At 37.8% G+C, this 26278-nt stretch overlaps 1 protein-coding gene across 2 annotated transcripts in view; it reads right to left on the bottom strand.

Annotated features, from left to right (window-relative positions):
• The window catches only part of dlgap4a (DLG associated protein 4a), a 148544-nt gene extending 122619 nt beyond the window's left edge, over nt 1-25925 (bottom strand). The window contains exons 1-2 of one of the 2 annotated variants that reach the window (XM_089124466.1): nt 25788-25925; nt 25079-25353 (exon numbers count right to left, since the gene is read on the bottom strand). The gene's annotated coding sequence lies outside the window, so the exon portion shown is untranslated. Of the gene's footprint in view, nt 1-9647; nt 10368-25078; nt 25354-25787 lie in introns of those variants that run through there. The other variant, XM_039652552.2, reaches the window with a different exon arrangement.
• Nucleotides 25926-26278: the final 353 nt, after the last annotated feature.

Raw genomic sequence — 26278 nt, forward strand, 5'->3', positions numbered from 1 at the left:
ACGAGTGATTAAAAAGTGGCTAATTCGTACGACCTCACTCGTACAAATTTGTACGATTTGTCTAAACCCACGTGATGGGTAGGTTTATGGGCGGGGTCAGGGGTAGGTCATTCATACGAATTGACGAATTCTTAAAATATGCACGATTTAGCAAAAATCGTACTAATTCGTACGAGTGAGGTCGTACGAATTAGCCACCTCGTAAAATTCGGACGAATTCCCGTGAGATCGGGTTGTGTTTACACAGAGATTTCGGAAGCGTTACCTTTCACTGTGAAGATCTTAACATATTTAGATATACAGGAAATCGCAATGGAAGACGATTTCGATATATATCAACAAACAATGTAAAAAAAATTTCGCAACCGTGCACTTCCGCCGCTTTCCGGCGCTTGCACAGACCGAAGTGCTTGCACCCTCAGATCTCGGACATCGCTTTTACGTTATTAGAATTAAATGTGAAAATATCTTGACCTTGTGTTCACCACAGATGTTATTTCAGGCATTTAACCAAAAACGTATTATTGACTTCAGGACAATGCACACTAAAAACCCATGGATCAAAAATAACCCATAATTTTGACCCAACCCAGAAAAAGGGTTGAAGAAATAACCCAGGAGATTTTAGTGTGTGTGACCAAAAACTCATTTCTGGGTTTAGTGTACACAAGTCATCCCTGCAGCACTCAGTATTCAGTGCATACTTAAGCTTTACTAAGCATGAAGTTAGTATACGCCTTATTCACGGGAGCGCCATCTTTGATTTTTAATGAGAATGAAAGCGAGGCTGTGAGGGATAGACTTGCATCTCTTCAATGGGCTGTACTGTAATTTAATGCGTTTTCGAATTGTTCTCCTCATGAAACACTGGAAAAATATCTTTCAAAGAAATGTCAGTTGACAAAAAACTCCCGACAATGTAAGCTGTGAAAAATTGTAAGTAATCTAGAAGCTTTTTACAGCGGATGCCATTGGAAACACGGTAAGTCTATCCCTCACAGCCTCACTTTCATACCGGTCATGGCGCTGCTCTGAATAAGGTCTATTGCATTCAAACATTGCCATTCTCAGCTCCCAACTGAACTCTGAAAATGTGCATGCTTTGGAGCAGCAAATGAGGTTTAACGTAAGCCCCGCTGGTGCGCATGTCTTCATAATGCGATGAGGGCCCTTCCGGGGGGCCGGCGTTCAAAGCAGCATTCGTCATCTTTATCGCTGAAGGCGCAATTACACAATTAGGAATACCCCAACAGACTGCAGCCGTGCAGTTGTAAATAGAACAAACATCTGGTATTACCACACGCCACATCGCTTCTGCTCGAAAACTAATTAATTACCCCGGGAAACAGCGTCATTAGTGGCTGCGGGGGGAACAAAACGTACCCTGAGGTCGTCGCGTCTTTACATGCAAATGCATTGGTGAACGTGCTTTACCTGATTGGCCAGGTGCAGGTCACCTACAGGAAGTTACCGAGCAGATTCTTCCGTCTGGAAACGAAGCAAACGCTGCACGTCAAACACGACAAATCAGGGAGAAAAGCAAATCTTATATATTGTAATTGCGCCACAAGCTCACTTCATTTCTCTGATGGATTCAATTAAACTTCAACAATCTGCTCTCCATTTGTCTCTCCTCATGCTCTCTGCTTATCTCCCTCTCTGTCGCGTTCTCATTCTGCGAGACACTTAGATAATGAGGAAGTTGAATTAAAGGGAGAACGGTGACGTGGAAAGGGTGGCTAATCTCTGCCGGCTGTAGCACAAGCTGCTCCGCGAGGAACGTCAGGTGGACCGTCTCGAGGAAATGATAGTCAATTAAGCGCCGAGTCTGTCAGATGGTTTAAAGCGCGTGTACTGCACGAAACACTCGTAACCCAACCAAACTATGATGGCTTATTTTAGAAGAGGACAGTCCGAGCTCAAGAGAACAAACGTTGAGAGATCAGTGCTGACAGAGAATGTCCTGGGGTCATGGAGATAAATAGGCCTAGTCCAGGAATATGACGGAAAACGTCAGTGAACTGACCTGAGATCAAAGCCAGGATCTACAATAGAAAGCTGAATGGTGCATTCCTCAATTTATCAATGATTGATATTTGGAAGATTTTTGGTAACAAGACAGTTGACGGTAGCCATTTTTTTTCCTACTATGGAAGTAAATGGGGTCCATCAACTGATTCTTCAAAATATCTTCTTTTGTGTTCATCAGAAGAAAGAAACTCAAACAGGTTTGGAACAACTTGACGGCGAGTAAATGATGACCGATTTGTAATTTTTGGGTGAACTGTCCCTTTAAGGGAACATTCCGTTTTATCATTCTTCAAACATTACGGGAATGTTACTTTTGAATGTTTTCGGAACATTCTGAAACTAATTGTAGCGTTTAAAAATTAAAGACCAGCTAACTCTGAATAAGTGTTCTATTAATGTTACTGGAAGAAGAATGTTTGTTCATTACCTTGCCGGAACGTTAGTAAAGCTTCTGGGGAACGTTTTTAGTAAACATTATAGTTTAGTTCCCCTTCTCAACAAATCCTTTAAATTTAACCATATTCAGTAGAAAACATGAGGCTTTTATTAAGAACAACGGTTTTAACCCCCAAGCCTAAACAAATTTATTTAATTTTTCGAAACTGAAAATAGCTTGTGTGAGGGATATGCTATACAGTACAAATTAATATATAGTGTTTTTTGTATTGTATATAAATACAGTATGCAATAATATCTGCCATGGACCAATTAGAATCAAGTATTCAAGAAGGTCTATTGCTGCATTCAAGTCATCTCGTATAGATCGTAATTACGAGTTGAGCGCACTTGAACGCCACCACAATGTCGTAAATACCAGTGGGGAGTTCGGGATTTTCTTTAAGCCCCGATCTGTACGAGTTGGGGGCGTGTCAGTGAGAAACGTTCATTCAACGTCTGTTGACGGTAAATTTGAATTGAATTTCAATGTTTACTCATTGACGTTGTAAGGCTTTTTCATTTATAAAACAAGCTCTCTGCACAAAATATGATATCATTGTAATATAAAAATTATACCTAATGATAGAGTTTACATTGGTTTCATAAGCTAATGAAAAACATAAAAAGAAACACAACTGATGCGCATTATTTAACACCGTCTCATCCCAAAAAGTCATATAACTGACGTTTTGGGACGTCTTTTGACCATACGTCAATATCCGCCTTTTTAGGGCCCCCTTAAACGTCGGTAGATGGCGATCCCGGGCCGTCATACAACTGACGCTTTACCTTTAACGTCAGTTAGGTTTAGGGTTAGGTTTAGGTATGGGGTAGAGTTAGGATCCCATAACCTCATCTACCGACGTTTAAGGGGGCCCTAAAAAGGCGAATATTGACGTATGGTCAAAAGACGGCCCAAAACGTCAGTTATATGACGTCTTGGGATGAGACCGGGTTGCATTATTTGTTCTTCATTTTTTTATTAGCAGAGTTAAAGGAGTAGTTCACTTTTCAAAAAACTTTTGCTGATAATTTACTCGCCCCCATGTCATCCAAGATGTCCATGTCTTTCTTTCTTCAGTTGAAAAGAAATGAAGGTTTTTAATGAAAACGTTCCAGGATTTTTCTCCATATAATGGACTTCAATGGGAACCAGATGGTTCAAGTTCCAAAAGAAACTTTCAGTACAAACTGCAAACTTGTTCAAAGGGCTTTAAACGATTCCAGACGATAAATAAGGGTCTTATCAAGCGAAACGATCGCTCATTTTTTTTTAAAAATAACAAAGTTTACGTTTTATAAGATCAAACGCTCGCCTTGCTATGTTCTGTGGTGCAACTTCGTGACTCTCCTGTTCGAACTCGTTCAACAAAATGAACAAATCCTTTTCCGAATCAATTCATTCGCTTCTTTCGCCGAATATTTTTGTGTAATTCATTAAAAGAAGGTACACCGCCATTTTGCTCCGACGAAACTGACTTGAACGCACCTCACGTCGTAAATACGACTTCACACCTCCTCGTACGTACGAACTTCCCAGGAGGACTTGAACGCAGCATATGTACAGTATATCTAGTGAACTTCACAGTAGGTCCAACAGATCCAATCTGTAAATAAACACTTTTCAAAGACCCGGTTCCTCAGTCAGATCTCGTTTCTCTTCATCTTGGACATCATTACTGTTAGATGGGAAATATAACTGTCATTTTCTCTACAAACAAAATCCCCCCAAGTATAACAGTAGCCTCTCTAAAAATACATCAACTCAAGGACAGGAAATACACATTACAGAAGTAAAGCGCTGCTTTCAGTCACCTTTATGAGGCTTTTATGGGCTCAGAATTCAGAAATAGCCATGTGTCGACTGTACAAGAGTCTTAAAAAACAAAACAAGAATCTGCATTTTTTAGCATAAAGTCTGTAATTATATTTGTACACTCAATAAAATTTATTTATAACGACATTATGTGGATATAATTATATTAGATGCAATATTCAGTCTTTAATAAAGTAACGTGCTTAACACCCAAGGATTTATGTTAGTGTTATAATAACTCGAGTGAATAGCCTGTGGAGATGATGTCTTAAAACAACAATGAATGTGAAAATAACTGCTCGAAGGCTCCTCGGCTATTAATGTACGACTTCGCCAATGGTTATTTTAGCATTTTCACGTCGCATAGATCATGTTTTTGTCTCTACAAAGGTTACAACAGACATTTTGCCCGCGTCTCCTTGCCACCTTTGGTAAATCTTCCAATTAGCCGCATCCGTTCCTGGTCTTGGCATGAAGTCACTTTGAGTATTGAGATGACTCTCCAAATAGACTGTAGATGTGTAAAAAGAGCGTGCTGCATCTAGTCATGTGTAGCCTGACTTTGGACAATGTACAATAACTGTCTACACAGATCACATTTAAAAACTATCAGCCATCCTTTGTTTCTTATACGTCAAAATCAGATTAAAACTTGCCATTTTAGACAATAAACAAGTGCGTGTATACATTTCATTACTAATTTCATTTATGATAAGAAAGACACGCATCCAAACACCGGCCAACACAAAAGCCGCTGTTACTTCACCATTTCACGGGCCATTTCTCTGATGTAAATAATCAATCACTCCTGACACTTGCGTATGAGGTCCTTTATTACACCTGATAATCACAGCAGGCAGAGTCTACGACAACATCAATGACGCAAATCTACAGCTGTGTTCCTCTGAGAGACAATATACAGTAAAAACAACGTCACAGGGCTGGGTCTTTCTGATTGGGCAACAGATTGATGCTGACTGCAAGTGTATGGGCATAAGAGCGGTGTTAGACAGTATTTGCATGCTAAACAACAACAGTAAAACTCCATTAAAAAGACATGAACGTATGTCGATGTAAGCACAAAACCCACTGAAGAAGAAAAAGCTAATAAAAACAAGCTTTATTGCTTCTCTGCACTGCAATATATGCTTTGCGCAACACAACAAACTCCGTTGTCTTGCATGTCAAAATGACTCGACTTCCAGAGAAACGGATGCCATTATGCATACAATGCACACATACACAGAGATTCACACTGCTTTGTTGTGCTTGCATTGATTTTTTCCCCCTATTGCATCAAATGCAAAGCTAGTTTCCTTAATACAGATCAAAATACGAATGACAAGAGAAGTATATTGACACTTTCAGCTGCAAGTTCAATTTTACGCATCATGATCTGAAATGTCAGAAAGCAATTCATAGTGCAATGCAAATGCATCCTTAAGGGGCCACAAGGGGTGCTATAACAGACATTAGTATAAACCGTCTTCTACCATCGGTTTGACCAGATTAGACATTTAAACTCTCAACATGTACCTGAATCTTCAGTTTATCTGCCTATCCAGCCTGCTTTAAACCAGAAAACAGAGAATTACATCACCTTTCTTTAGAACAGTAAGTCAGTTTGGACCAGTTTTTAACAAGAATTTCAATCGAAAGTCCCTATTAGCTAGATCAAAACTATTTAGTTTAAATATATTTAGTTTTTAATAATTAGTAACTATTTAGTTTAAATAATTTACCTTGTGGTTGGATTTCCTGTGGCCTAGTAATGCAGCTTTGCCTAAACAATGCAATACTAACAGCAAAACATTCATGTGCTGTTTCTTTCAATGCTTTGAACGCAGGGTCCAGAATGAACACTTGCCAAGCGAAAACACAAGTAAAAGTGGCCTTGGCAAATACATTAAACAGCTACTCGACTGTTGGCAACATTGTATACGGCTTAAACTGAACTGTAAGAATGATAGACTGATCCTCACTTGTGCAACTGGAGTGCCAATTAAACACAAGACAAGCAAACCATACTGAAGAAAATAAAATAAACCAATCAAAGGTGACATGATGTTACAAAAGATTTCTATTTCAAGTAAATGCTGTTATTTTAAATCAAATATACATGGCTTCCACAAAAATATAAAGCAGCAACTGTTTTCAACATTACACATAATCAGCAAATCGTCATATTAGAGTGATTTATGATGCATCATGTGACACTGAATACTGGAGTAATGATGCTTAAAAATTCAGCTTTTAACACAGGAATAAATTACATTTTACTATATTATTTACATAGAAAATGGTTATTTTGATTTGTAATAATATTTTAAAACATCACTGTTTTTTCTGTAGCCTATTTATGATCAAATGGTGGTGAACATAAAAGACGCCATTGTCAATATAAAAAAAAAGGACAATAAAGTCATGCTGGTAAGAAATACTAGCCTACACGCAGGCTAGTAAATTTCTCAATCCACATGGCATTGGCATGTGTGAGAAAGGTTGATTTTGGATCCACTGTTTGAGCTTCATCCCGCATCACAGCCAAAGGATAAATCCCTGTTGACATCGCACGTTTAAAGTGTTTCATTAAAAGCGCCTGCTGTCTAATGGCTGCGTGTCGGAGAGACACACACAGGGTCATCCGCCTGCGGCTGCGCGAGCTCAGATCCGTGGACGCGTTTGACTGAATCTGCCCGTGACCCACCGCGCTTCCTCTAATTGAGATGAACGGCAATGTTTGTTTTAAATGCTGATTTATGCTTGCAAGCCCTTCGCTGAGCTGAGCGACACCCACCGCGCGCTCTTTAGATTTGCCACAACACCCAAAAACGCAATCAATCAAAACCCCCCACCACTACAACGGGCTTTTAATTAGGTCCCGTCCAACCGGGACCCTCACCCGTCAAATACCTGCAGAGAGAACCGGTCGCAGCTGGAACATCTGCGGGAGAACAGTGCCCTAAACTATGTGTTAAATCAGGCAGCTGTGGGACCCTGGGATCAATCGCTGACTGCTTTTCGCTTACAGTTTAGCTACAGAAAGAGAATCCATCACGGTTGTGTCTCTCGAGCGGGAAAAACACCCTGGAGGCCAGTTAAAAAAAAAAAAAAAAAAAAAAAAAAAACTATGAAAATGGCTGTGAGATTGAGGGAATAATACTAATGAAGGGTTGGTCATAGTCATTATTCACTCACCTTAATGTTGCAAACATGTGCAAACAAAGGAAGAAAACACAGATTTTTCCAAGCAGACAGAAATTTAAGTTCTTCAATTAAAAGCAAAATCCAATTTATCTGTTTATTTTTAAGAAATAAAAAAAATATGAACAACTATGGCTACTGCTGTGGAACAAGCAATTATGCAACGCATTCTCACCCCAAGGCGTCACCTTTGACCATGCTTCAATATTTGACGTTTTAGGCGCCCTTTAGCGTCACTTACATGACGCGATCCTACGGCGTCATCTAACTGACGCTAAAGGAAAGCGTCTGTTATAGGACGCGGTTAGGTTTAGGTGTGGGGTAGGGGTAGGGTACACGCGATCCTAGGGCGTCATCTAACTGACGCTAAAGGGCGCCTAAAGCGTCAGATATTGAAGCATGTCCAAATGCTTCCCAAGGCGTCAGTTAGGTGACGCCTTGGGGGTGAGAATGGGCTGAATAATCAGTTATTTTAAGACTGTAAAAAATATTGTTGGTTTAACATTTGGTAAAAAATGAAGTAACCTGGTTGCCCTAAAATTTTAAGTTCATTAAAATGGAAAAATTGAGTTAACTCAATGATCAGAAACTCAAAATATGACGTTATCTGAACCACATAAATTATTTAAGTTGATTTGACAAAATAGAAAAAAATGTTGTGATTACATATTTTTTTACAGTGATGAGACAAACTAATTTGATTTATTGATGATAAACCTGGTTAAACACACTGTAAAAAAAATATTTTCATGATTTGTAATCACAACATTATTTCTTTTGTCAAATCAACTTAGTTCCGATAACATAATATTTTGAGTTTCTGATGACGAAATCAATCTCCTTCACTGTATTAATTAAATTTTTCCATTTCAATGAACTTACATTTTTAAGGCAGCCAGGTTACTTCATTTTTTTAAGTTAAACCAACAATATTTTATTACAGTGTGTGTGACTGTGTAATTTTATATATAAATGGTGTAATCCAAATGCATGGAAATATCATGTATAATTGAAATGCTAAAGCCTAATTTTTTTTGAGTGCATGTTATGTACTTTGCTGTATTGTTATTTTTGGAGCTTAACAGGCTTCTTTTGTTGGGCGAGTATGACAGAATGATGACAGTGTCTTCATATTTGGGTGAATGAATCCCTTTAAGTAGGCTATATTCACAGGTGATTTTGGATCTTGTCATCCTCTGAATCTCTGCTCTGCCTTTTACTTTGATACATGACAACCAAATACCAGTATCTCTTACAGTAACAGTATCAACAAAAATAAGTTGATTAGTGTGTTATGAAAGGAACTGTCTGTTTACTGTGATACCATGACAACAGTCTCTGTCAGTAGACAATTAACTCAAAGGGTTAACGATGCGTTTCAGACACACTGCAGACAAACACAGCCAGACATTATAAATTCAATTTCTATACCTGGTTTTCATTCAGTAAACATAATTTATGAATGAAAGACCCTTAGAAACCAAGCTAAGTCATTTTAAGCGTCAGCTCAGGTGGAAACAACTGCTCATGTCACATCTCGAATGTGTAGCCTATACAAATTATGATGCAGATCACTTAAAATGCATTAAGGACGCTCAAGCAATAGTGTATTAGACTTAATAGTGAAAAAGGAGACTAAATCAGTGATGCTTCAGAAATATCTCTGGTTCCTTATTAAAAAAAACTGACCATTTACATTACTACCATGACAACAAACATCTCAGCATCTCTTACACTAACAAATAAATGCATTTCAGACATACAAATCTAGTTATTTATGCTGTGCTATATTAGATATGACCATTTGTCATGCAAATAATGGAATTAAACAACTTTGACGAACAAACAGCCTTGTCAAAGATGTCATTGAAGATCCCCAAGCATATGTTGCATTTATGTGAATACTAAAAAAAAAAAAAATGCATACTAAAAAACAACAACTTTAGCACCGGGAGAAACAAATAGACTGAATTGAGCCCCAGATTTGGCCCCTGGCACACAGACAACTGCAAAATGCGTCAGCAGACCCGATGCAGCAGAAATTTACATGCATGTTTGTTTGACAGCTGTATGAAGCTCGCCCCTGTTCCTACGTGCATGACAGTCGTTTATTTCGGCGCACGTTTAGCATGTCAGTGTTGATGTCAGGTTCACTCACCGCACAGATCCAGGCAAAAATCCGCGTCGATCCTCTCCGTCCTCGTTTGTTTTATCACGGAAGGGCCCCCGGTTAGACTCTCCTCCGTTTCCCTCCGGTAACACGGTACATCCTCTAGAGAAGCTGAGCAGAGAATCCGCTACTGTCTGTCCGCTCCTGATGAAGATGATGATGATGACAAACGGCGAGCGCACATCACATCACTGAACGAGGAAGACGGGTTTCATGACGAGCTCTGCTGCTGCTGATGATGAGGATGATGATGATGCGGGAGAAGGACGCGACCGGATCCCAAACCAACCACTGGATGAATGTGAACATGAAGAGCTGCACTACACGGTAAACACGGGGGTGTTGCAATGACTGGACATCCCATAGGAAAGAAAAAATAGCAATGAGATCTCTGTAAGCGCTCAGAGATTCTCCTGGACGGCAGTGTGATTCAATATAAAGCACTCTCCTGCTTTTTAGAAATGTTCTCATGTTTCTCCCCGATAGATCTCAGCAATGTCTCAAACTGTGTGCATTGAAAAAGTCACATATTCGATATGACGTCAATTCAATTCTTCTGAGAACCGAATAAATCATGAAACAACACAAATGAGACCTAATATCAATTGATAAAAAGCAGTGATAAAATTACAGTCTTCTGCTTCTCGGATGTCAATGTTTCTCTAAGAGTGTCTCAAACTTGCATTGAAAAGTCAGGTTTTTCTTGTTGATGAGTCTCTCCAGGTGTTTCTAATTAGCCCCGCCCACTTGTTACCTCATTTAGCTTGTTTGTCCGTGTATTTAAACCTGCTTCAGTTGATGGTTGTCGGTCGTTGTTGCCTGTAGCTTTGTTCTGAGTTTCTTTGTTGGATTATCTGTTTTTATTTTATTAAAGTGCTTGCGTTTGGATTCACTCTCTGCTTTATTCCTGGCCACGATGTTACAGATATGAGGTCAAATGTGTCTCATCTGATTCTTCTGAGAACCGAATAAATCATGTAGAAACAACACAAATAAGATCTTGAAGAGCTCTCAACAATGTTTCAAACTTGCATTGAAATGTCAGATTCTTCAATGAGCTCAAATGTGTCTCATTCTTCTGAGACCCAAATAACCCAAGTGGAAACAACCAACTGATAGACAGCAGAGAGATCAAATATAGAGCAATTACAGTCTCCCTCTTCTCAGATTCTTCTACTAAAATAAAATACCTTCTCCAGAGATCTCAAGAATTGTTTTAAAAATACCCCAGTATCTCATGTTTCTCCTCTAGAGATCTCAATCACTCTTAGAAGAAAAGCTTCTATCAGCACTACATATTTGGAACCCCTAAAAGGTTCTATACCCTCTTAAAAAAGGGTTCCTCTGGGTTCTATATAGAACCCTGGGGTTCCATACTTGGCCAATATACCCAAAAAAATGGTTCTATATAGAACCCTGGAGTTCCATACTTGGCCAATAGAACCTTTTACCAAAAAAATGGTTCTATATAGAACCATTTTGGAGTTCCATATATGAAGCGGGGGATGGAACCATTTCTGGTTCTAAATAGAACCATTTCTTCTAAGAGTGATTGTCCCAATTGTTCTCAAATTTGCGTTGCATTGAAAATCTGCTTTGAAAGGTGAGATTCATCAATATGAACTAAAACACTTATCATCTAATTGTTCTGAGACCAAAGCTTGCAGAACAATCCCAAATAAGATCTCTTTAACATCTTAGTCGATTCTCAGACAGCAGTGAGATTAAAATATAGCAATTACAGTCTTCTGCTTCTCAGATGTCTTTCATATTTCTCCAAGAGATCTCAACAATATCTCAAACTTGCATTGAAAATCTGCATTGAAAATTCAGATTATTCGATATGAGCTCAGATATGTCTCATCTAATTCTCATCTAAGTGGAAACAACACAAGAGAGATCTCTTGTAAAGTAAGTAAAATCTCAGTGATCTCATGTTTTTCTTAGAGATCTCAACAATATTTCAACCTTGCATTGAAAATCTGGATTGAAAAGCCAGATTCGCCAGTATCTGCTCACATTACTTTCATTCAATGCTTTTAAGACCAAATTGCCCAAATATCTCATGAGCAAACACACAAATGAGATCTATCAATTCTTCAGACAGCAATGAGATTCAATAGAGCAATTCAATGGTCTCCAGCTTCTCAGATTTGACTCTTAAATGAAGACCGCAGGGATCTCAACAATGCCTCAGAAGTTTTCAATTTGGCATCTCATTGAAAATCTGCATTGAAAGTCAGTTTCATCAATATTACTTAAATATTTCGTATCTTCTTCTGAGACCAAATTACCAGAGTATCTCATGAGAAAATTAAAATCTCAACCGATTCTCTAAGACAGCAATACAATTAAAGAAATAACAATTAGAGTCCTGTAGTCTCCTCTAAAGATCTCACAATATCCCAAAATATTCAGATGTGCCAAAATTCCAATTATTCTCAAATATTTCTCATCTAATTCTGAAAAATTACCAAATTACTTTAAAAAAAAAATAAAAAATCACAAATGACATCTCTTTAATATCTCAATTGTCTCCAAGACAGCAATGAGATGAATTAGAGCACATATACTGGAATCTTTTGTTAAAGTCTTTAAAAGTTTTTACTAATTTATGCTAAAATTATAAAATGAACTTTATCATCAAAAAGAAAATTAACCAAATTCTTCTGAGACCAAACAGTTGCTTCTAAAGCTTCACGATTCATATGGGAGAAACAAACGAGACAAAGGAGACGAAACTTAACCGAGAACCATGAGCGATGAAAGAGCGGTCTCACTCTTCCCATTGACTTTCAGAAATGTCATTCCCTCACTTTTCAAAAGCATTAATTGACTGATCGATTAATGGAGACATTTCCACAGCAGACCATTACTTAAATACTATCTCATATGCAATATGCAAATGCAATGGACACGGTTTTGCTATTGAGAGGTGTAGAAAAGTGAAGTGGAGATGTTTGGACTCATTTTGCTTATAGAGTCTCGGCTCAAGGAGACAAACGCCCCTGGGCTCATATTAAGGACAGAACAGACGTATGTGAACTGATGAACGAGTGATTGGCATGCGGCCGGTGTGTTTTAGCGCTGAATATAAGCTTGGATTACTCTTATGTTACCAAGAGCCCTCCATGTCCAGAGGCGCTTGTGCACTTGACGGGGATCAATGTTTGAAGTGTGTTTCCAGTGACTCTCTACTGTATATGAGGACGCTGCATGTAAATGCACACATGGCTGTAGGTACACTCAAGGGCAAAGGCATACACACGTTACTAAGCAGTGCTAAAGCCACTCTGACTTCGTGACCCGTCCTTCCTTAAGGATGAACTGTTTTATTCCCAGAAGACTGGAACGGACGTCATGTTTCTGCTTTCGCTGCTCTCATCAGCGCTGTAGGGGGTGAGCAGAAGGTTTCACACAAACACACACACACACAGATGTAGATGTTTCAAATGCTCGTCTGCACCTAAAGGGCGAATGAAAGGCAGGAACATTTGTAAATAACCGACGTCATGTGTTTTAGATGATGAAACTGGACACTGGAGTTTATAAAAGCAGATTTCAACTTATACTGTAGTTGAAGGTCACTTCAGAAAACCACAAAATACATAGCCTCATATTTTGCCCACCTTCTGTTCACTATAAAAGCGTTCGGATCAAAGCATCTGCTAAATTAATGTAAATGTGCAGTGACCCTAAAAAGTTTGGAAGCACTTTACAATAAAGTTCCATTAGTTAACATTCAATGAGCATCACAATTGTTACAGTATTTAGAAATCTTTGTTACGGTGTATTTATACATTTAAGTACTGGGTAATAATAATTAACCACATGTATTTTCTATAGGGTTAGGAGGTTTAGTTTAGGGTTAGTTGTAGAGTTATGTATATTATAATTATTAGTAATTATTATTACTATAGTGACAACACGCAACACCCTAGCAACCGCCCAGAACACCTTAGCAACCACTCAGAATACCCTAGCAACCACCTAGAACACCTTAGCAACAATCTAGCACCCACCCAGAACACCCTAGCAACCGACTGGCAACACCCTAGCAACCACCCAGAACACCATAGCAACCGCTGCAACCCCCAGAACACCCTAGCAACCGCCTAGCAACACCTTAGTAACCACCCAGAATACCCTAACAACCACCTAGCAACCACCCAGATAACCTTAGCAACCACCTAGCAACTGCGTAGCAACCACCCAAAACACCCTAGCAACTGGGTGGTGAGTTGACACACCACATCACATTTTCTTTCTTCTTTTTACGCATATTATAGTTATGTAACTATAATACTAAAGTAAAGTGTTACCAAAATGGCAGGTAACACTGAATTCAATGTGAAGTTTTGAAGTACAAGAACTTAAAAAGTATTCATTTGTAAAACTTACTAAAATAATCTTTGATAAATATTTTTTTAGTTCATGTCAACTCAGGTCCATTAAATATTATTACCAGATACAACTTTGTAAATGTTGAAATTAACATTATCTATGATTGATAAATGATTTAGTAGCAATCTTCATTGTTATGTTCATGTTAACTAATGTAATCTGAGGTGTTATCAAACGTTTTTTTTTCTTTTACGAAAAGTAAAGGAGACTTACTTTAAGCCACACTTATTTTTTATGATATTATACAATCTCAAAGCAAAAATTAAGTCTGTTAGGTTTTGTAAAAGACACTATTATGGTAACCAAACCATGTGGAACGTTTACATATTTGCATAAAATATGTTGTTAAACTCCTCAAATCTTTAAAATAAGTTTCACGAATGGGCTACTTTCAGCTTTCAAACTTTAAAAGTAGTTCAAATGATCTAGATTGTAGATCTAGATGTTATTTAGGCCAACATCAAAAAGCTTGAAAGTCGAGTTTGACACGGATCTGAGCTCAAACCAGCAGGGACAAACAGTCAGATGCTGAGTCCATATGCCTCGCGTTCTCTCCTTCATCTCCTGCAGCCTTCATCTGGAAACCTGCTCTTGAGCGTAAAAACACGTTTTTAACTAAAACAATCAAGCATCCATCGCAGAGTATCGTAACAGGTGCATCAACACCAACCTCAACCCAAACTAATTGAATGTTGATTCATTCCGATATGAGAAGTTTGACCTACCCCAGTTAGGGTAGATTAGTGTGATTAGATAGATTAGTTCGGCTAGATTAGTGTTAGATGATGCTGCACCTGTCATACAGATCTGAGATCAGATTACGTCCGTTCTTGCTGATTGAAAGTGAGTTATGCAATGATAAATAATCAGAATTAAGCTCTGTTGGTCAGAAATAGTTGCATTATCATTATAAACATTTCTTGATTATACACTCACTGGCCACTTTACCAGGTACACCGTGTTAGCACCAATTTTTTTTTCTTCATAGCCAACGCATTCTCATCCCAAGGCGTCATCTATTTTGACCATGTTTCAATATCCGACGCTTTAGGCACCCTTTCCTTCCCTAACTGATGCTAAAGGTGGTTGCTAATGGCGCCCTATGATCGCGTCATGTTAGGTTAGGTTTAGTTTAGGTTAGGTTTAGGTACACTCTTAGAAGAAATGGTTCTATTTAGAACCAGAAATGGTTCCATCCCCCGCTTCATATATGGAACTCCAAAATGGTTCTATATAGAACCATTTTTTTTTTGGTAAAAGGTTCTATTGGCCAAGTACGGAACCCCAGAGTTCTATATAGAACCCAGAGGAACCCTTTTTTAAAGAGTGTATAGAATCTTTTAGGGGTTCCAAATACGTAGCGCTGATAGAACCTTTTAAGGTTCTATATAGAACCTTTTCTTCTAAGAGTGTAGACACGTCACCTAACTGACCCTTCACCTTTACCTTCATACGAATCCGGATTTTTGCTAAATCTTCCATATTTTACGAGTTGCCCTATTCGTATGAATTGGTACGAATGACCTAGCCCTGACCCCGCCCCTAAACCTACCCATCACTGGGGTTTAGACAAATTGTACGAATTTGTACGAATTGATCGTGAGATTGCGTTTCACTACCAATTTTTTAACATTAACTACATTACTTAAATCAAATGCTGTATCTGATTTATTTAACGGATTAATTGTTATTTCATTATTTAATGGGTTTGAGCTATATATTTGGAAAAAATAAAATAATAATAAATGTATTCCGCATTAAATGTTTTAATGCATTTGCAAATGTTATTGTAAAGTGTTGCCATTTTTTCATTAGGCATTCAACTCCAGACTTGCATTTACTAATGTTGTTTGTAATTTAACCGATGCTTTTTTTTTTATGAAAGTTACTTACAGTACACTAATTATCGAGGGGAGTACTACTCATGAAAAACCAAGGGTGGAGTGTTTTTCCTCAAGGACACAAGACTGTTATCATCAGAATGAAAAGAAGCCAGAATTCTCTCAAGCACATGATGATGAAACAGTCTTTTGGAGGAAAACAGCACAGCTCATGGTCTGCATCTCTAAGAGCTGCTGGGGAAAGACTAATGATGTGATACTAACTCTCAAAGGTCATGGATTAACTGTTTATCTTTATCAGAATTGCTGGTGGTCTGCTTAAAACACAAATCCACTGAGGTCACCAATGCCAACAGATCCCACAGTCAATTCATCACTCTTTACAAGTATTATTTAAATCCTTTTACAGTATTTGTCAGGATCGTCATCTAACTGTCGTTAAAGGGTACCCTAAAACGTCGGATGTTGACGCATGGTCAAAAGCGTCTTGGAATGGGAATGTGTTGTATTTATTAATGAATTTTTAAATCTATTTTAATCATTTTTGTGCTTGTCATTTTTTTTAAAATATGTCTATTTATCTTTATTTTTATTTCAAATAGTAAGTTTTGAACCATTCAAGTTGAAACTTTTCATATAATTTTATGTAGTGCCATATGATCCTTCAGAAATAATATGTTGATTTGCTGCTCGAAAACCATTTTTATTATCAATGCTGAAAACAATGAGGATACTTTCATGAATAGAAAGTTCCATAGAACAGCACTTATTTGAAATTGAATCTTTTGTAACATTATAAATGTCTTCACAGTGACTTTTGATCATATATATATATATATATATATATATTCATCTTTATTTCAATGAAAAAATGTGCTTTTTAATAGGTTTAAGTTTACATGAACTACTCTTTACATAATCATTGCATATGCCATTTGATGATCCTTGAAATGATCAGTTTTATCCCCTTACATCTGCATTTCCCCCGAGAATCCTAAACGAGGGACACAATAAAGCTTTTTCTATTTACTTTAACAAAGCCAATGCAATGCTCCGACACTGAAATGCAATGTAATGGATTAGATTCAGTTAACGACGCGCTCGCTTTTCATTTTTCTAGCCGTTTCGATGCAATTTAAGATTTTTTCCCTGCCAAATAGTGACTCACATTTTATTCGTCATTAATTTTGTCATTGTAAATGTGGCTGTTTTAACAAATGAATATCGCACATTTAAACAAGAATGATTCTCTCAGTCTATCCCAGGCTTCACCCGCCCCCATTCCTCATTCCAGGAAGAGTGCTCTTACAGGAAGGTCACGGCCTGAGCCACGGATCTGCAGTGATTGAAATCTTCTCCAGCGTCTGAGGCTCATTTCGGTGTCCTGACACTCACCTCCCTCATAAATAATCCCTCCGCGCTGAAATCGAACTGGGGAATGAAGAAGAAACGGCGAGGGGAAAAAAAAATCATAAGATCTTTTTGGAACAGGAGGACCTGAAAGAAAGTATGCAAATTTGTGTAGCGTTCCTTCAGGTTGTCTCTTTTGTGCAGGACGATGGGGAAATCTGGTCATTTAGAGTCATGTCTGTCACACAGATGGACTATTAAACCGCCTGTCGGGAAAGAGGTCGGATCAGAGGGAGAGGGAGAGATTGAGGCAGTGGATCTGGACTGGTGCATCCCAAGAGCAAAGTGCATTTCTATGATAAAATGTGTAAAACTCACCGCCCTGATGACAGGATATTATTGATGGATGTTGCTAGCTGGTTGCTAGGGTCTTTTAGGTGGTTGCCAGGTCGTTGATGGTTACTAAGGCATTGCTAGGGCATTCCCATGTTTTGGTGGTTTCTAGTGCAATGTTACATGGTTCTGGATGGTTGCCAGGGTGCTACAGTGGGTGAATCAAGTGGTTGATGGGTGTCATTGGTGGTTTCTAGGGACTTCTATGTGGTTGCCAGGTTCTTTATGGTTGCTAAGGCGTTGCTAAGGCATTGCTATGTTTTGTGATTTCTAGTGCATTGTTACATGGTTCTGGATGGTTGCCAGGGTGCTACAGTAGGTGAATCAAGTGGTTGATGGATGTCATTGGTGGTTTCTAGGGACTTCTATGTGGTTGCCAGGTTCTTTATGGTTGCTAAGGCGTTGCTAAGGCTTTGCTATGTTTTGTGATTTCTAGTGCATTGTTACATGGTTCTGGATGGTTGCCAGGGTGCTGCAGTAGGTGAATCAAGTGGTAGATGGGTATCCTTGGTGGTTTCTAGGGACTTCTATGTGGTTGCCAGGTTCTTTATGGTTGCTAAGGTGTTGCTAAGGCGTTGCTATGTTTTGTGATTTCTGGTGCATTGTTACATGGTCCTGGATGGTTGCCAGGGTGCTGCAGTAGGTGAATCAAGTGGTTGATGGGTGTCATTGGTGGTTTCTAGGGACTTCTATGTGGTTGCCAGGTTCTTTATGGTTGCTAAGGTGTTGCTAAGGCGTTGCTATGTTTTGTGATTTCTGGTGCATTGTTACATGGTTCTGGATGGTTGCCAGGGTGCTACAGTGGGTGAATCAAGTGGTTGATGGGTGTCCTTGGTGGTTTCTAGGGACTTCTATGTGGTTGCCAGGTTCTTTATGGTTGCTAAGGCGTTGCTATGTTTTGTGATTTCTAGTGCATTGTTACATGGTCCTGGATGGTTGCCAGGGTGCTACAGTGGGTGAATGAAGTGGTTGATGGGTGTCATTGGTGGTTTCTAGGGACTTCTATGTGGTTGCCAGGTTCTTTATGGTTGCTAAGGCGTTGCTAAGGCATTGCTAAGTTTTGTGATTTCTAGTGCATTGTTACATGGTCCTGGATGGTTGCCAGGGTGCTACAGTAAGTGAATCAAGTGGTTGATGGGTGTCCTTGGTGGTTTCTAGGGAGATCTATGTGGTTGCCAGGTTCTTTATGGTTGCTAAGGCGTTGCTAAGGCATTGCTACGTTTTGTGATTTCTAGTGCATTGCTACGTGGTTCCGGATGGTTGCCAGGGTGCTACAGTAGGTGAATCAAGTGGTTGATGGGTGTCCTTGGTGGTTTCTAGGGACTTCTATGTGGTTGCCAGGTTCTTTATGGTTGCTAAGGCGTTGCTAAGGCATTGTTATGTTTTGTGATTTCTAGTGCATTGTTGCATGGTCCTAAGATGTTCTTTATGGTTGCCAGGTTGTTCTAGGTGCATCATTGGGGTGTTTCTATGGACTTCTAGGTAGTTGCTAGGTTCTTCTAGGGGGTTGCCAGGTCCTTGATAGCTGGTTTCTATGCCGTTGCTATCAAAGCATGTTAGCGAAGACAAGTGAACCAGTAATATTTCCTCCGGAGTGCCTTTCTGTCGCTCTCCCAACCCGAATGTTCTTTGTGATATGCTGGTTCGAGAAAATGTGTTACTACATTCACTTAAAAGATTATTAGGAACACCAGTTCAATTTCTCAATAATGCAATTATCTAATCAACCAATCATCATAGCAGACAGGAAAGAGAAACAACGCGATTGGTTATTCCACCACACGCCTTCACTAAAAGCATTTCAGACCCAAAAAGCAATACAATTCATTTGTTAAATCCACAATCTCAATACTTATCATATTTGCTTTTATTACAATAATACAGTGCGGCCTCATCTTCAATGCTGCATCTCAATGCAGATTGAGATGTTTATCTGTGACGTATGACACGACCAGCTTAAAGACATCATTATCTCTGTGTTAATGTGATTTCTAGAGCTACAATGGCATCTGCACTAGTATAAGTCACTGACATCAAGGGGAAAAACATGTGTAACTCAGTTTGCTGTCACAACCGGTCCTTCAGACCCCAAAACACAATAGACTGATGAATGCTCTCCAATGCTCTATTTCTTACTGATTTTTTCATCTCTTTGGGTCCATATTGGCTTGATTAAAAAATTAAGACACTTTAGGCATTGTTCCAGTGATTGTACCATGGTTAAAATTGGTATTCTGCAGTAGGCCTATGACATGAAGTAGACCCCCTTATATTATTACTGTAATCTACAGCCTCAGGCAGCTTATTGCCTTGATTAAACATCCTCTTAGTTATTAAGTTATTAATTGCATTTTGTGCACTGTCTTAACTTTAGGTAGTCTAATCAAATGATGAGTCAAAATGCTAAAAGTCATGGCTGTAATTGGTTCATTTCTTTCCTCGCCCTCGGAAATAAAAGGTGCATTATGTTTATTAAAAACTATTTAAATAAATATCTTTAAGTGAAATATCATCAGCAAGTGATTGTGCCATAAACGCAGAATCTGTTCCACTGGAGTGTGATTCTTCGGTGAATGTGACTCATTTCAAACCCCCACTGAGAACAATTTTTATCTTCACAGCACAAAATTGTCTCCGGAGTGCATGTTGCAAGCATCCAAAGCAACTAAAACCCTCCAAAAGAGAGAAGAAACCCGGCAAACACTCAAGAAAACAAATGTTTTTTTTTTTTTTTTTTTATGTAACACAATTACCAATGCTCATAAAGTATTAGAGGGCTCATGACATGAGAAATCAAATTTCCCTTTCTCTTTTGACATATGAGTCTTAGTACCATTACAACATCCTGCAAGTTTCAGAGCTTAAAACGTCCTCATTATAAACTAATCATTTATTTAATCAAGCTACAAAAACGGCTCGTTTTGATATAGCGGGATCTGTGACATCATACATTTGCAAATGACTACCTCCAGAGTCCAGAGCAAGACATCGACCAATAGTTAAACATCATCACACTATCATTGCACATCCCACTGATGTTCAGTCACTTAACAGCTGACATTTGCCTACACTGGATGTGTGTGTCGTGTCAAAAGCAAAAACAAACCATTAAAAATCAGTGACGCTGTCTACACTGGATATCACAATGATACCCTTTCATCATAACAGTGGGCGTTCACTGACAAGCCTTAAAGGAGCCGTGCCTTAAAGCTACACTGTGTGATTTTTACCCCCAACTAGTGGTGAAAAGGTATATGACCATCCAGTGAATATTAGTTTCTGTTCCTCTCAATTCCGATTTCGTTTTAACTCCTACGGTGGCCAATGTAGTCCAAGATTAACATGGCTTCCAGTTCGACCTCGTCCATGAGTGTTAACTCTAACGTAAACGCGAAAGGCGAAGCTTGAATTAACGGGTATGTCCCTCACTGTAAAAAATAACCGTGATCTTAACAGTAAAATAGTGTAAAAATGCTACAGTGCAAAACTGTTAATTGGTAAACAGAAAGTTTCCGTACTATACACGGTAAATAACTGTGATATAATTTTACAGTAAAATACCATTAAATTTACAGTTTTTGAACATGAAAAAGAACAACTCATTGTATAATTTACAGTGAAAAACCGTAAATTGACATTCCCATGAAAAAACGTAAATTGACATTCCCACAATTCGCTGTGTGACACTTCACATTTTATGTATTTTTGTTGAAATAACTATGAGACTTACACAGTGTAGCTTTAAAAACTCATCATTTCAGAAGGTTGAAAATAATCGTTTTCCGCATATGTGTTTTAAAAAAAAAATTTATTTCAAGGAACATATTAAAATCATTTTTAAAAGTCCATGTCATGACCGTTTACATCTATGCTTCAGATGTGAATGATTCCTCAGATCGTGTGTTGTTGATCAGTGGTGCGCTGTTGCTTTAAGTGATCAGACGTGCGAGAAAACAAGTGAAAAAAATCCCACATACACTTTGAACAGTGTGATCAAATTAATATTTTTTTTTTTTGCTTTTAGTTTTAGTATTTTTTTTTTACTTTTTTGTAGTTACTGTAAAAAAATATTTTCAAGATTTGTTATCACATTTTTTTCTTTTGTCAAATCAACCTTAATAATTTATGTAGTTCAGATAACATATTATTTTGAGTTTTCGGTCTCCTTCATCGTATTAACTCAATTTTTCCATTTGAATCAACTTAAAATTAAGGCAACCAGGTTACTTATTTTTTGTAAGTTAAACCAACAATATTTTTTTACAGAGTAGTTATAGCTTTTATTAATTATATTTCCTTTTTAGTTATTTTACATCAAGTTAAACGAAATGTAAATGAGAAATGTTCAAATTCTTCAATTTTATTTCAGTTAACATTTAGTTTATTTCAATTTTTTTTTTTCTAGTTTTAGTTTCAGTTTTATTTTTAGTTAACCCTGAAATGAAGGAGGGACCCAAACCACATTAGCAGACCAGAAGAAGTGCGCGACATTAAACAACAGAAACGCAGAATGGCTAATCCACATTCATTAGATGTAAGCAGCTGGTTCACCTCTTCAGTAATTCATGAAACACACGACTAGATTCTGGGAACATGACATGTCACATCAGCACGCTACAATTACAGAAATACGATTTGCATTAAAGATTAACTACAGACATGCTCGTCACAAGTTAACAGCGTTCTGTTCACAGTGAAACCCCTCGAATCACCTCTGGTGCTGTGTGTGCATTAATCATTAACTAGTCCTGCACTGAATAAATGTTACTGTGGTATTTATTTTTGCTCCCACGAGGAGACGGCGGCCTCATGGATCTGCTGTCTGCATAAAAATAAATGCACTATTCAAATAGTTCTGATCACTGTACTCATATTGGCCATTTCAACTATGGGACACAAGCACACTGTAGGCTATACTATACAAATCTTTAATAAAATAAAATAGTATGTGAAACGCATGCATGCACACATTATATTGTGTTATTTTCAACTAACTTGTATTTCAGTATTTTCAAAACTAAGTTATCTTGGATATAAAAATAGATACTTTACCTTGCCTTTGCATTTAGTTCAGCATATTTTATTGCTTTCTCTTTCTCCTCAAACTGCCCTGTCAGAATGAAAGATTAATATAATTTAAAAAAGAAAGTAGGTTCATTTTGTTTGTGTAAAAGTGCCTTAAAGGTACAATATGCAAGATTTTTCGCCAACCTCTTACAATAACAAAGGTGTATATTGATGACGTATATTCCGCATTAAGTGGAATTATGGATGTTGTTTTCAAGCTGATGATGGATATTTTATGGATGAGTGAATACATTGATGCGTTTAACATCGCGTGATTCCCAGACGCCACACGAAACGCAAGTCCCGCGGATATAAATAAGTGTTTGTATAGCTACAAATCAGTTCATTTTTCCTTCAATATTTTAGTAGACTAATGAACCCTTGTAGGCTATACTGACTCCCATAGTTTACAGCAAGTTAAGAGATTTGTTTTCCTTGAGAAAATTTGTCATGTATTGTACCTGATATCCAAAATAATCAATATTGAATCGAAACGAAACGGAATCAGAATCGAATTGCAAGCTTGTGAATCGAAATCGAATTGTGAAATTCGTGTCAATATCATTACCCAGCCCTAGTAATATTATAGTAATGTACTAACTGGGGTTCCCTTTATAGTGTACATCATTCATTTTAGGACTGTAGCCAACCTGATAGGCCTCAATATTGAATCGAGAAATTTGTGTCAATGCCCAGCCCTCCTTTTATATAATTTTCCAAAAGCCATCCTGACAAATATAAAGTGAACATTTGCCCACACAAAAGGAGAACATCTATCTCTTTTACGAGTTTGAAACTGCAGGTCATTAATATTGGGAGTGTGTGTTGCTCTGGCCCAGTGGCTCATGGAAATGGGTCTCTCCTGTGGAGCGCTGGCAGATAGTGCTGGGAGATACTACACCAATTACTCCTCTCGGTGGGGGCAGATTATTTGCGGAGGCGTTTTTGGCTTAAAATAAGCAAAAGGGGTCACAAGACCTCTCAATACCCAGCATCACCCCGCCCCCTTTCACGCTGAGCTCGGCCAATCGTGACTGTGGAAATGTGCTGACATCACGGGCATGCGACACCCCGGACGTTGGTTTTGTTCGGGTTCCTGTAGCGGGTGTTACGTTTGCTCTATTTCAGGACGTTTAAGTTGTTAATTTTTCTTTTTTTTTTTTTTTTTGCATAATTCAGCAGGAGCTTGCCTCAAAACGTGTCTTGTTGAGGAGAGGTGAGCTAATATTGCAATCAGACTTACAATTTTCACAGAAAACACACCTTAGGAATGACATGACCTACAACATCTTGTACTCTGCAAATGCACAAAAAAATAACATTCAACTTAAAGAAATGAAGTAACCTGGTTGCCTTAAAATTTTAAGTTCATTGAATTGGAGAAATTGAGTTAATACAATGACTGATTTAATCATCAGAAACTCAAAATATTATGTTTTCTGAACCACATTAATTATTTAAGTTGATTTGACAAAGGATTACATTTTACACTGTAATAATGTTCTTTGGTGCTATGAAAAAACTGAAATATATTTTTAATAATTATTCAAACGCATGCTCAACCAAACGGTTGATTTGGCACATAACGGTTAATTGTCAGCCCCCTTTTTGAGAATGGACATTAGCTACAATGCACTATTAAAACTTTGTTTTAATTCAAGAATGCTTTGGAAAAAAGACCTAAGTTTAGTCTTATTTAAAAAAATAAAAATAAAACACTGCTAATTATTGCTGAAGTAAAAGCTCTTCAAAAAATAAAAGTACGAAAAAGTTATGGAAGTTTTAAATTTACATAAAATCAAATACACTGTACTAAATATTTTTTCTTTTATATAAAATATATATTTTACAAAATATTTTTTCCTATAAAATTACTATAAAATCAAAGCCATATATCTAACCAAGTTGTGTTCCAAATTTGAAGTTGATATCACAAAAATTGAAGTTCTCATGAGATTTTGTTTAATACCAAAAATGACAAATTCAATTGAATTGAAATTGCTTTAAGAAATTAATAAATTTCTGTCCAAATATCACTTCTGACATTTCTGACAATGTGTTTTGTCAAGACTAGAAAGGGTTTTGATCATAAATTATGATGGGCAATGAAAAAATATGGCAAAGTATGTGTATGAATTCCCGTACCATTTATTACCATTAAGTGACATCTCAGGCCGATATTTTAAAAATTATGGGATGTGTTGAAAAAAAAAATACATTAAGTGTGGTTACTAGTGACATAAGAAGATAAGAAATGCAAACAAAAAAAATTTCTTGGTGCGGACTTCAAAGCGTTAATTCCTTTCCGTGTAAAGCACTTTGAATTGCCATAGTGTATGAAATGTGCTATATAAATAAACTTACCTTGCCTTTATGACCACAGCAGGATAACACACACGTCACAAAGCTCAAATCATCTCAGACTGGTTTCTTGAGTTCACTAAACTCAGATGTCCTCGAGACTCCAGATCTCAATCTGGGACGTGAAGGAACGGGAGATTCACATCATGGATGTTCAGCTGTGTGATATAATCATGCCAAAATATTTCCTCCATATTGGCAACATTTGCTCCTCCGAGGATTGTTTCCGGCAGATTTCCTAAAGCAGTTCTGGTCCGACCCGGTATCGCAATGTGTACCTAAAGTGGCCAGTGAGAGTATATCATTTTAATTGTTTCAACTCAATAAATGTCTGCTTCCAATAGAAAATTAATTGAAAACAATCATCTTTCTAAGGATGTTTAGAAGTGTTTTGACTGGATCATTTAGTGTTTAGAAAGACCACATCTCTCCACAATATGCATATTTTTTAATATCGTTGTATGAGGCCCCAATTATGTAACATAATGAGGATTTTATGAATATTATAATGGCATTCCCTGCAAAGGGCATGAGTGAACTGGACAGAAAGACAGCAGCGCCAGATCATTATGCAAGCGTCGAGAGAGGCGGTCTGGACTGCGCTTCTGTTATTATAACCCTATTGAGAAGGAAGCTTTTAATCTAAGCAAACGGCCGGTTGCTCCAATATTGAGAGTGCGGCTCTAATGGGCTGGAATTAAATGACACAGACCTGTAGGAGAAGCCGCAGAGTGTGCAGTCTGATCTTTAGTAGTGACTGGAGTCAATGTAGGTAAGTGTAGTCCATTAGAGTCCATTTATTCATCAGTGTTATTTACCATGGAACTGAAGTCCGTGTGTTTCTCTGAGCTGCGTTTGAGCGCATTCATGCAGGGAAAGATTTGATCCTGAAAACATGACGAAGAAGAAAAAACACCCATATTAGAGTGATTTCTTTTTTTTTAATTTTTTTATTTAACAGTCAAACATACATAAAAAAACAAACCAACATAGTGCAGTAGTGAGCAATCTTGTAAATCCATAATTCCAGCAGTGACAGAGTGATTTAAGTGTTTGATCTAAGTGTGTATGTGAGCAGGTGTGAGTGTGGGTATGTGTATGCGTAAACAAAGTAACCATTTATTATTTATTACCATTGTCATTACAATCACCATCCCACTCCCCGTTACCATCATACTGCCCATATTGTGTTGGTAGATTTTT

Source organism: Pimephales promelas, chromosome 20 (genome assembly GCF_988280905.1).
Source record: "Pimephales promelas chromosome 20, fPimPro1.hap1.1, whole genome shotgun sequence".
NCBI lineage: Eukaryota > Metazoa > Chordata > Actinopteri > Cypriniformes > Leuciscidae > Pimephales > Pimephales promelas.